The following is a 13,887-nucleotide window of genomic DNA, read 5'->3' on the forward strand; positions in this document are numbered from 1 at the left end:
ACATACCTCTTTTTTACATTTTTTTTAAAGAGTCTGGAATTCTGTTCTTTAAAGGAATCAGAACTGTTTTCCCTGACCAAGTAGTGGTCACTGCCACAGATTTAAGGACTCTCAGATAAAGAGACCTCTTTAGTCAATACACAAGTGCTTAACTAAGTATGGGAGGTGGTATTGTGTGGATATAAGGAATTCAGACTCTAGAATCAGAAAATAAGCGTTCTATGTATTCTTCTACCACCTGCTTACCAGACAATTAAACTCTCTATGCTTCAGGCGCATTCTTCATAAAATAGGAGAAGTAATCATTGTAACTACTGTATTTGAAGTTTGGGAGGGGGCAGGTAGGGAAGAATTCAATGATATACCTTGTACAGTTCCTATTCTGGTACTGAGCATGTGCAAACACTTACCATACCTTAGCTGTGTAATAGGAATGCCCCGTCCTCTGGGGAATGTTAAATGTTGTCTTACTAAGATGTGGAAAAGAAGAAAGGTTCTACAACCTCACTGGGACAGCATTTTATCACAGCAAGAAGAAAGGTTTGCATATAAGTTCTTTGAGAGCTAAGATTGTTCAGAGCTCTGGATGTCCCTTATCTTTAGTAGATGAATAATTAATATTTGTTAAACTGGGAATCAAATCCACTACGTTTTGACCTTAGTAAATAATCACCTCTAAGGTCTTCATTGGATCTATTATGCAACAATGAGGGCTGAGGGTTGTCATGACTGTTTAAGCCAGTTCTTGTGGATCTCATTTTCTTTATGGGTATTACGGAGGGAAGGAGAAGATACACTTTCTCTAAGCTCCATACCAGTTCTATCATGCTGAAAATCTCAGACTCTATCCCTAGTCTACTATGACAAAATCTTGCTCTCTGAGAATACAAAAGGCAGCACCAAAGCTGGGTTGGGTGCAAGAAAGAATAAATCTGGAGGTGCAGAGCTGTACTGTCTTGCCCTAGGCCTTGAAGCCTAATGCACATCCTGTGTTGCCTCCTTTCCCTTCCAATTAAATGGAGTTCTGAAGGATTCCAAATGCAAGATAAACAAGGCATCTATCCCAGTCAATTTTAACAACCTTCCCTTTGTACATTTGCATATAGCTTAACTTTCGTACAACCGTGGGAAGCTCATAAAATCTCAGCCTGTGCTGACCATTAAAAAAAAAAAGGTATTTTTGTGTATTGTTGGGTTTGTATACTTGCTTGAGGCAGTAAAGGAACTGCAGGAGCCTTTCAAACTAATTAACAGCCCCCTGTTGGGGACATGGCACTTTGCAGTGATTTATCCTGGGTGGGAGTGCAGACCTGTGCTACAGGGAACTTCCAAAGTGTATGCAGATCTGAGGGGATTTGTGAAGTGGTGTTATTTACCACACACCTCCCACTACCCACTTTTTTGGTGGAGAGTGGAATAGAAATATTTAATACATCCCCATCCTAACAGGAGAGGTAACAACAGGTAATTCTTTACTACCATGCCCCTGCCACAGTGATAGCCTCCCAGAACTTAAGATGAGTCTCTCCTCCCGCTACAAATGTTACTGTGTGTTTTAGAAAGTCAGGTAAAAGTGCTGTTCCTGCACAGCCTGCAGTACTTCTGACGTGTTTTAAAACATGTGACTCTAGAACATGGTGTAATTATTGCTGCCATAATGCTTTGGGGTACCAACAATTTCCCTTTCTCCCAGTAGCAGAATGATCTGATGCCATGAGATACTAGATTTTTAAAAATTTTATTTTATTATGTTAGTCACCATACAGTACATCATTAGTTTTTGATGTAGTGTTCCATGAGACTAGATTTTTAAAGCACCTTCCCTCAGGTTATTTTCTAGCTGCAGAAGCAGACTTATTTTCTGTGGCTAATTTCCCCCCAGAAGTCCCTGAAATGGACTCATTAAGGACTGGGGGGTGGGGGTGGAGTGGGCTTGGAGGGCAACATGGTTCTTTCCATTCTCACTGACTCCCTCCCCAGTGCTCCTTTCTCACCCAAGGGAGTTTATTATTGACCACAGGTAGGTTTGAGATCAAGCAAGAAAAAATGAAAACTGAAAAAATATTTAGTATAGAAGAAAAACACACACAAGCATTCCAGGGAAGAAGATCCAGAATGACTGGAGGAATCTTGGGTCCACCTACGTCATGTGCTAGCTGAGTAGCCATCAGGAGTTACTACAGCTTTCCAATCCTCAGTTTCTTGATCAATAAAATGAGAATTAAATGAGACAATCTTCTTTAGAGTCTTAGCATAGTCAGCATCCCATGGAAAGGTTGAAAATGGATTTAAATATGAAAGAAGTTTTGACTGTAGAATTCCTGGCATCAGAGCATTTCACCACATTTGAACCACTATTCTTACCCTGATAGATCTACCTAGTGTGTCTGAATGAGAAAATGAGTAGGCTTTCACTTTGTCCCCCATCTCCAATGCCTTGTCACCTGTTTCACTCCTTCCTACCTAGGCTCTCAGGGACTCTCCACCCTTGGCTCCCAGTCTACATTTGCCCTCTGAAAAGCCACAGGAACTCACCCAGACTTTTTGACTCATTCCTAAATGTTTCCATGATTATTTTAGTCTTGAGTCTTGAATCATAAACCTTCATAGCCAAGATAGTGACAGGATCCCATGTGAATTGTGCTATGGCCATTCGAACATACAGATACCTCAACCAGAGGTACCATCTTGAACTGTAAGAGGATAGAGTCAGATTTATTACCATCTATAGAAGAGCATTTAAATATATATTTTTATTTTTTTCTTAGTATTTCCATTCTTTGTTAAAGTCTGAAGGATGTGAAGTAGAAGGAAGAGTGAGAACATGCATAGAACACAAGCACAGATTGACATAATGTGGATACATTCTGCTAAACAAGCAAAACCAACTTATAATTCAGTTACATTTGGGTATGGCAGTTTTTTTACTGAAACAAAACCATTGAGGAATATGATAACATTTAGTTAAACTCATGAATGAATGAAAGGCATCGAAAAAGGAAAAAATTGACAATAGAAAATACCACCTTTTATTTAGACAGCACTCTGCATATTTTATTTTATTTTTAAAGATTTTATTTATTTATTTGAGAGAGAGAATGAGAGAGCACATGAGAGGGGGGAGGGTCAGAGGGAGAAGCAGACTCCCCGCTGAGCAGGGAGCCTGATGCGGGACTCTATCCAAGGACTCCAGGATCATGACCTGAGCCGAAGGCAGTCGCTTAACCAACTGAGCCACCCAGGTGCCTCTACTCTGCATATTTTAAAGATTTTTTTATGACCAATGAAAGACTGAATCCCACATTACTTGTGAAAAGAAAACAGGGAAGGGATTTTTATCCCAATTTATGGATAAAGAAACCATTTCAGGGTCCAAGGTTATTCAATAAATAAGAAGTTTCTCTCTGTGGCAATTACGCTTATGGAAAAAGTGGTCAACAGGGTCTAGAAGGTTGGTGGTTTTTTTTTTTTTTTTCCCTAGACTGGTCGATCCTAAATTCAATCCAGAAAAATAAGATAGGGTAAAGCAAGTCAGTGGAAGAAGAGAAAAAGAACATTTCTTTTTTTCTTGAAATGAATTAAATGCAACTCCAGCTATCAGAATCTGAATATGCAAAATCTGAAATTAGCCATACTAGAAATTCACAGTACCAGTTTGGATTTGTAAGACTTATAAAACAGTGAAACCTGTTTTTGTACTTTTAGATTAATATACTAACTTTGTTTTCATAAGTTTAAAATAATTGAATAAATACATGTCTATTGACATGGAATGATATGGTGATGTTCATTATATATTTTTAGGGAAAAATATGAAATGAAATGTGATTCTGTTCCTGTTTAAAATATATATATTTACTTATATTTAGCATTCAACAATAGAGAAAAAGCCTGAAATAGCAACATGAACATTTTTTCAGCTTTACTGAAGTATAATTGACAAAATTGTAAGATATTTAAAGTGTACAATGTGCTGATTTGATATATGTAAACATATATATGTAAACATTGTGAAAAGAGCACAAACATTTAATATTTCACTTAGCATAATACTTTCCAGTTTCATATATATAGTTGCAAATAACACAATGTCATTCTTTTTCAAGGCTGAATTAATATTTCACTATACATATACACATCACATTTTTTGTTCTGTTCATTAAAAATGTTAACCTCAAATATTTTACGGTCCAAAGAGAAGACTGCCTTTTTCTGATCATTTTATTCTGGAGGTGATAATATGATTTAGGGGCTGAAGTCACAACAACTTTCAGATCATGGAGAATCATACCAGAAGAAAACATTGTGCACTTCATTGGTTATTGGAATTCCTTTTGTAGATATTCATCTATACAGACTTCCTTTTCCTTCCTTTCCTTTTCTTTCTTTTTCCTTACTAGTTTTGTGCTTCAGGCAAGTTTTTCAACATTTCTGTGCTTTAAGTTACAGAATTGTAGTAACTATCTCCTAGGGCTCGGTGAAGAGTGCATGAGATAATGCAGAGTACCTTAGTGAGCATGAATAAATGCTCAATTTCATTATCAATTGGCAGGTCTGATGACTTGATTGCAAGCCCAAGACAATGGTAGTTCTGAGGAGAACAGAGAAAGATGTTGCATTAATAATTAATAAGATGAATTGATGGCAAGTAAAAGAGGCTTTAAACAATGTTGGCATTTAGTATCTCATTTATTACACAATCCAATGCTAGCATTTCTAGAACTGGTGCTTAGTGCTAACACCAAAGACTCAGGAGCTCAGTTATCCTCAAATATTATTTGTTCTGTGTATGATGTATGTTGCGGCTCTATATAGAAAAGCAGATGATGGAAACCAAATTATCTGTAAGGAAAAATTTTCCTAGGAACTATACCCCATCCTTCTTCACCCCCAAAGATTTTACTTTATGCCTCATTGCCCAGAAATGGGTTGTGCAGCCACCCATAACTGTGGAAGAATCCAGAAAGCAAAAATATGGTAAAAGAGAACTGGAATGCATTATTCATTCTCTTGAGCTGGACATGTCTGAACAGAGTAGAGGTGTCTTGAGCGTGGATAGAGGAAGATGAGTGGGACACTCTGAATATGCAGTGATTGTCATTGAAAGACTTAATTGGACACAAAATCTCAGTACCACCATGGCAGACATTTTGGGTACCACTGATCCCAGGAGCTTGATATTCAGTGGTGGACATGGCCTGTGAATGTCACATCATTAACACTGTGGCATATTTTGCCTTGCCTTTTTGGAAAACGTATTACAAATGTTACTCTTTACAATATAGCTCAACTTGTGTAACTGGTTATAAATTCTGGGCAAGGTATACTTCTAGGTGGTATAGAGAAGTACCTACAATTAAATAAATGCTTTTAATAATAGTGCCTCAAATCTGATGATCAGCATATCTCAGAGGATTTTACAAAGAACTTTGGGGTTTTGGTGGGGACTCTTTTTCTTTTTTTTTTTTTGCTTACTTAGGTTTTACAGTGAAGACTAAACTTTTTTAATTGATTTTATTACTTGTTTCACCAAAATCTCATTTTGCAATGCTTTGCACATTACCACATAGCTTCAGAGCCTGAAATTATCCCTAATTTAGATTTATGGGAAGAGTTTGCATATTTTACAAACATGGATTTTCTTCTAGTTCTAACAAAGTGCATTTATTTTGTGTACAAACAATATATCTGTTTTGGAATGCTTTTATTTAAATTCTAATGATTTATGGGCACTGTGGTTTGGCTGCCCATGTAGCATTTTATCTGGCCCTTTCTAGAACCTTAACTCTTTAATTGGGCAAGGCTATACTGCTGAAGCTTGTTGATCACTATCTTTTGGCTTCGACATTATCTCTATGGGGGCAAAGGGGGGAACAAGGTTCTATTTAGTTTTTGTTTGCTTTTATTATTTCCTTCAACTCTCTGGCTGGTTATTGCATTCCTGTATCATTTTGAAATTTATAGTCTATTTAATAGCATTTTTATTTTTTATGATTATGTCAGTCTTACCCATAAGAGGATCTTAGGGAATATGTTTTGAGTTTTTTTCAATACCAACCACATCTAGAAACTACCTAACTGAATTATGAGTTTTATTTTTTTTACCGGAGGGAGCTATGAAACAGAAATGATTTTAGATGTAGATTATAATAATAATTTGGAGGCATCTTTATGATGTGTGAGTTTCATATGACTCTCAAGCCTAGTCCTCCTTTGATTGTCACTGTTCTAATAGATCACTGCAAAACTTCTAATAGAGCACTGTTCTAATAGAGCACTGCAAAACTTCTAAACGTATCCAGTAGCAATCTCCACTTCAGGGGTAGGTGCAAGGACGCGGGGTATGCTTAATACTGAATCGTTCACGAAAATGTCAAGAACAGTCTGTTCAAACTGTCCCAAAAGGCAGCACAAATTGGTATTTATTCTTCAGAGATTAGGTGTTTACAAAGATGAAAACATTAAACTATCATTAGTTGGGGGGAAAAGATAATTTATTGGAAGGGTACAGGGATGTTTCAGGGGAGCACAAAGTCCTGTTATGGAAGACCAGATCAAGAAACTAGTAAGTTATCTGGGAACAAGGTGTCCTCCCGTCTGACCCTCCTTTACAGAAATATGAGAGTGGGTCATCCTCATAAATGGATACAGACATATAATGGTAGATTAAGAAGTCATAATGAGTCATAATTAGAAGTAACATTATAAATGTATACCATGTCCCAGGCCCCCTTCCAAGTGCCCTGCCTATATTGGCTCATTGGATCATCACAATGACCCTATGAAAGATTAAACTGATCAGGGAGAAGTTCAGTAACTAGCTTAAGGTGACATAAGTTGGTAAATAATAAAAAGTGGAGACCTGATTTGACCCCAGCTACCCGCTTCAGACGTAAGTTCTGTTGCTTCTGTTTTCTTCTCTTTCTGCTGACCTTTCTTTTCTAGTTTTTCTGCTTCAGCCTGTGCCAGATGGCCCCAGTCCCAATATTGCACATTTTCTGGTTCAGATGTCTGACAGAGATTGACTAGACTCTCTGGGTTCTAATTCTGAATTTCTGAGAAGCACAGTCTGTTTGGTCAGTCTGGTGAACAGCTCAATTGACTCTGAAGAGGGCAATGGGGTCATATGATTCGGACCTAGATGCCTCATTTCACTGTGAATGGTGAGGACAGATCTTATAGAGGGGATATGGCTGAGTAGTCCCTTGCAAAAGCTGTCTCTTATAATTTATAACTAGTAATATAAACATCCACATCTGGGGAGGTCATTCACATGATCTCCAGTACATCTTTATATATCTTCAATTACTAATTTTAAATCAATTTAGTCTATATTTCCTCTATATTACTCTAGAAAGTCATTTTATTTCTGCCTTTTTTGCATCCATTGCTCTCCAGATTAGAGTAAGTTTAGAAACCAAATAAACACAATGAAGATCTAGCAGTCTAAAGTTACCCTTAAAGATAATAGCTAAAATTAATTACCTTATTTAATCCTCACAACAAATCTATGAGGCAGAATCAGTACTATTCCCATTTTAACAATGAAGAAACTGAAGCAAAAAGGTTCAAATGAATAATCCAGGTCACACAGTTAGAAAGTGACAGAACCCAAGTCCAAACCTAGTCTGAGTACAGGACCTGAACTTTAAACAATTATACTACATTAACACATGTGCTTGTTCTTACTTACTTCAGCCAGTATTTGCAGGGTGTGGGGCAGGCCCCCATCTAAAAATACCATAGCAATCTCAGACATAAAAGTGGTTCATAGAACAAGATCTTCCCATGTGTATCTGCATCTGCTCACTCTCAGAAGAAGTACCTGCCATGAATCTTTACAACTTCTTGCACATCTGGCAGCACTTGTCTCATCCCAGAGAAGCTTTGGGAGCTGGAAGCAGTTTACCTTTGTGGCTGAGATGGGAGATGGGGGTCTGAATTCAGGCCACCAAGATTGGAATGCTAAATACATTTCTTAAGTGCTGTGTAAATTTGAGCAAAGAACCAAACTGCTCTACAATTCATTTTTAAAATCTGGGTGTTGATGCCTACCTCCCAATTTCTGTGAGGATTAAATGAGGCATGATACACATTTAGTTAATTTGGCTGCTAATTTTGGGCATACTCGTTGCTTAGTCTCAACTGCCTCCTGTCTCTTCCTTTTCTCCACCTACCAGTATTTAACACCATGGTTCTCACTGGCCCTTACACATTTTAGCATTAGAACTTCTACTTTGTGTGGCTCTTCAGTCTGCTGTCCTGTATATCTTCTGCTGTCAAATTGTAGCTTCTGTAATAAGTGAATGAAACTCAAGAACTCGTAAATCTCCCTGATTTCTCTGCATAGGAAGACTCAAGAGGCAATACTGTGATATTTTAACTGGTCTTTGGATTTGCAAAAAGCCAAAGAAATCATCATCCACTGGAAATAGCTTCCGAGGAGAATCCAGCAGAATAGAGAAATGTTAGGTCATCTCTGGTTTTTTTGAGAGAACTATGAAATATATTCAGCCATCACTGATTTTTCGTGAGTGGAATATTTAGGAAATATGACACTTTATGTTCTAAAATTGTATTTTATGATCAGAATCTGTAAAGTCTTAAATCTGCATTAATAATAATATAGGTCTAATTTCTATTGCTCTTAGTTTTTGTAGAATACTCTTATATAAATTTTTCCATCAGCCCTCACAAAAATGAATGAAGTATTTGTTATTATCCCTATTTTATAGATGGGAGAATTGGTTTCCAGAAAGATTAATGGCTTCTCACTTCATTGTTCAAACCAAGGGCTCCCATGCCTTGCAGCATATGGCTTGAGAGCATAGAGTTTGGAATCAAAGGGACTGGTTTTCTTTTTTTTTTTTTTTTTTTAGATTTTATTTATTTATTTGAGAGAGAGAATGAGATAGAGAGCATGAGAGGGGGGAGGGTCAGAGAGAGAGGCAGACTCCCTGCCGAGCAGGGAGCCCGACGCGGGACTCGATCCCGGGACTCCAGGATCACGACCTGAGCCGAAGGCAGTCGCTTAACCAACTGAGCCACCCAGGCGCCCAAAGGGACTGGTTTTCATCTGAGCTTGCAGGGTAGCAAAAATAAAGATAGTAACACCTCCTTCATAAATGGGAAATGTGTTTGGCTGCAAGTACCAGAAAGCCAATTTACAGAGATGTAACCGAGTTGGGGATTACAGATCTCACACAAAAGGAGATGTGGGCCCAGGACTGGTTTCCTCCTTTGACAGTGTTGTTGACAACCAGACTGCAGTTCCCTTGGCTTTTCCCTATCCTTGTCACCTCTTCCAGAGCTGCAGACATGCTGCCTGTGTCTCGGGTAGAAGTAAGAAGGATGATGGGGCGCCTGGGTGGCTCAGTTGGTTAAGCGACTGCCTTCGGCTCAGGTCATGATCCCGGGAGTCCCTGGATCGAGTCCCACATCGGGCTCCCTGCTCGGCAGGGAGCCTGCTTCTGCCTCTGACCCTCCCCCCTCTCATGTGCTCTCTCTCTCTCTCATTCTCTCTGTCTCAAATAAATAAATAAAATCTTTAAAAAAAAAAAAAAAGAAAGAAGAAGGATGAAATTTTCAGTCTCTTTCTTTCCTTTCATAGACAAAGCAAAGGCTTTGCTTGTTATAGCCTCCCCATGCACTTTGCTGTTCTGCCACAGTGTGCACTGTTAAATGACCACCACCTGCTGCAAGGGACTCTGGGAAAAAGAATGTTGACCTTGGGGCTGGCAATGTTGCTGCCCACAACTAGAAGGGGTCACTGTTAGTAAAAATGGGGGGGGGTGGATCTTACCAGGACCAGCAAGTGTGTCTATCTCACATAGCTTAGATCTTGCTCTCTGACTCCATACATTCCAGACTGTTCAATGGATTTGTAATAAATTTCCAAGATGAAGGGAAATTTCTTGCTCATTGTTTGCCTGAAATCTTGGCTTGTGTTCATCTTATTAAACAAAAAATATGCTCCAAAAACACCCAAGAGTTCAACTACTAAAACTCCTTTAAAGATCTTCTTTGCCACTGGTTCCATAGTGCGGGCCATCCTGAGGTGCTTACACGCAGCTGTTTTTTTTCATAGACAAAAAGCACCTTTGAAAGAAAAATGGTAGTTGCTAATAATTATCAAAGTCGAATGTTACCTATATTTTTTATTGTGTTGAACTCTTAATATCTTTCAACTTGTTTTAGCCTCATAATATTCCTCTAAATAATAGTGGATAGTATAATTATTATAATTTACATGGGGTGCCTGGGTGGCTCAGTCATTAAGGGTCTGCCTTCAGCTCAGGTCATGATCCCAGCGTGTTGGGATCAAGCCCCGCATCGGGCTCCCTGCTCTGCAGGGAGCCTGCTTCTCCCTCTCCCACTCCCCCTGCTTGTGTTTCCTTCTCTCACTATGTCTCTCTCTGTCAAATAAATAAATAAAATATTTTAAAAAAATCATTATAATTTACAGACAGGAAAATTGATCTCCACAGAAGTGAAGGGAATTGCTTAAATTAATGGCAGGGCATGAGTTTTTACTTCAAATCTTGCAGTTGGATCTGAATATCATGTACTCAAAAGACACTCTTTCCTCCAGACTGATAGAGGTAGTTATAAATGATAAGTAATGGTCATTTTGTTGTTGATTCACTACTGAAAAATTAAAGATAGATAATATTCTCTAGTAATAGGATCCCTTGCAATTTAAAAAGTATTTCACTATTGGACATTCAAAAAACACAAATAGACATTTGATTTGTATATTTGCTCTCTATAGGCAAGTGAGTTTGTGACCCCTAATTAACTTACAGAAAAGCCATTTCCTGGTACCAGTCACTGGAGCAGATGATATAGCATTTTCCTTTTTCATTTCTGAGATTTCCTTGGGATCTTTATACATTCACGATATGAAAGGAAACCTTGGTTGTTTTCAAGTTAGATGGAAAAAATGTACTCGCCTTTAGTCTTTTGGGCAGTGATTGGTGTACACTAACCGCACTCAGTAACGACTGGGTACAGATTTGACCTTGTTAGCCTACTATGGGACAGAACAAAGACGTTGAATGAGGTGGCTAAAAATACAGCGATGGATGTAGATTGTTGTATGAAACAGGCCGATTCCGCACAGGCTTATCTGCCACCAGAGCTCAGATTTAGGCCATCTGAGGACCACTTCTTGACAGAGAACTCCATACTCACCCACCGTTAGTAGCAGAGGAGGCCTTCTTAAAGGAGTTGACTTATCACTTGTTTTCCTCCACATAAATATAATTAACTATGAAAGGTGGTGATAGCAGCAGAACATCTGTCTTTAGCTTTCAGATTTTTCACAGTCTGTTGATTAGGTTATGTTTTGTATTATTCCAATGTCCACAGCTGTCAAGTGAAATGGGAGCAGGCGTGCCTGAATCAGGGAACGGAGGTCTGCAGCGGCTCTTCACGTTCCACGTGGTAATAGCCAGTGACAGCTTCTACTCCGAACAAATTGTTTTCCCTTGGTTGATGGGTCTCAGCTGTTCTAACCTGGGAAGTGATGAGTTTTGCTTTCATTTGGAAAGTAAGATCTGTTCAAATAGAGTTGCTGGCTTCTTTGGGTGTTATTGTTTGTTTGATTTTTTTTTTTTTTTTTGAGCTATGTGTGTATGCACATGTAAGTGGTGCTTTGGTCCATTTTGACAGCAAGTTCTAAACTTACCAAAGCATAATATATGGAGGATTCCAAGGTCTGTGCTGTTCCTGATACATGGGAGGGAGTGATCAACCAAAGGCAGAGGAGCATTCAGACAGTCTCACTCCCACCAGGCTTCCTGAGATTGATTTCCCATCTTGACTCAAGAGCATTTGTTCTTGGGCTGATATCTTTTCCTTGCAAGTGAGGTTCGCTCACACCAATATCCTTGGTAATGCCGAACAGTGGAGTGGTAATTAAGATAATAAGATGAGGAAACAGAGGGTCTTCCTTCAGGGTTGTCAGATCTACTGACTTAATTTATATGCTCTAAGTGTGAGCACATAGCATGGGAGTTGAGTATGTTTAAAATGGAAAAGTCGAGGAGATTTTTCCTCAGTGCCTTCATGTTCCCTTCCCTTTCTACATATCAGAACATGGCCTTAGAAAAGGATCTAAATATACTTTGTCCCAAAGGTATAAATAATGAATGATTGCTTGGTTTGTGCACTTTAATAAGAAACAATGAAAAGTATCTGTTGCTATTCAATACAAATTTCTGTGATGGTAGAAATGTTCCTTAGGAAATGCGCATAGTATGCCAGAGGGACTCAACTTTTATTTTTATTTAATTTCAATTAACATAACTTTAAAGAGCCACATGTGGCTAGTGCCTGCCATATTGGAATGTGGAAACAGACCATTAATGATGAGCTTTAAAGCCTTCAGCTATTTTAAATGAAGTGTGTTTTTTTAAAGAGAGTTTAATTATCCTGGCATTACTGAAATGGTACCATTGCCACCTAAAATAGTAACACTGACCATGTCTAAGAGTCTAGCACAGCAGTATTAAATCATAGGCAACAGTAAGAATGAATGTATGAGGGGCGCCTGGGTGGCTCAGTCATTAAGCGTCTGCCTTCGGCTCAGGTCATGATCCCAGGGTCCTGGGATCGAGCCCCACATCGGGCTCCCTGCTCGGCGGGAAGCCTGCTTCTCCCTCTCCCTCTCCCCCTGCTTGTGTTCCCTCTCTTGCTGTGTCTCTCTCTGTCAAATAAATAAATAAAATCTTAAAAAAAAAATGAATGTACGAGTATAGTGTCTTAGATCTCCAGTGTCCCCTTCCTTTATTAACTTGATGATTACATTTAAAATAAAATGTCTGCATGCAACTAGCACAGAATAAATACTCCATTAAAGACAGCTATATTCCTTTTTACCATCATCATAATTATATGACATTTCTATACACTCTAATTGTACATGTGGTATCAATCAGGATGGTCATTGAATCATGGATGAATCCCATAAGTGATTCTGCACTTAATGTCACCAATGACAAAAGTGTCACAAAATTATTGTTCTGAAGATTTAAGGGTCCCAAAGAGAGTACTAAAAACATTGCATCCCAAACAGAAGAGCTTTTGCCATATGTGATTCTATTTTCCACTCAAAATCAGCAATACTACTTATGAATACAGTTACCAATATCACAGAACTTTAAACTTTTAAAAAATCTTGTACCTCATTGTCTAAGTAACTACTGCCTGGTGAATTTGGTGGGAACAAGGAGGGGGAAGTTGACTGTAAACTATATTGAATTGTTAATTAAGGGTGAACTAAATCTACCATCATTTCCACTGAGTACAGCTATAATTTTCTGCCATTCATTCTCCCCAAAATGTATTTCCTAGTGTTCGCACCTATAGGACTTGTCAACCACTGCTCCAGGCACTGAGATTCGTGGAAACTTATCCACTGGTTATATTAACATGGGAAAAAATTCTACCACAAGGCACTTAGCTGTCAGCCATATGATCTGAAATAAATTCAATGGAATTGATTTGTTTTAATTCTCAGTATTTCTAATTGGTCCCAAGCTGATTGCCAGCTAGTGTTTATAACATTAAATTCAGGTTAACCATTTGATTGTCAATCTTTGCATTAGCATTGGACTCTGTAATTTCAGGGCTCCTCAAATTGATTGTAACTTCTTAGTGACCATATTAAGATTTATTTTCTATTTCGCTGTGACATATAGAATGGTTCTGGTGACACAAAATACATTCAGTGGGCCTCTAGTAGATTAGCAAAGTGGCTGAATGCCTGGGAGAAGGGGTCAAGGTGATGAATTTTTTTGGTCCTATAGCAAAGACTTGCAGGTATTGTCTGCTGTGCAGTAAGATGGAAGTAAGAAATTACAATAGAGATCATCAAGTTTGTGA

General features: G+C 38.4%; 1 pseudogene; it reads right to left on the reverse strand.

Moving 5' to 3' along the window:
• Positions 1-9,820: 9,820 nt before the first annotated feature.
• Positions 9,821-10,089, reverse strand: LOC115936836 (protein CEBPZOS pseudogene; annotated as a pseudogene).
• Positions 10,090-13,887: the final 3,798 nt, after the last annotated feature.

Source organism: Leptonychotes weddellii, chromosome 10 (genome assembly GCF_054177405.1).
Source record: "Leptonychotes weddellii isolate Sample4059 chromosome 10, ASM5417740v2, whole genome shotgun sequence".
NCBI classification, from domain to species: domain Eukaryota; kingdom Metazoa; phylum Chordata; class Mammalia; order Carnivora; family Phocidae; genus Leptonychotes; species Leptonychotes weddellii.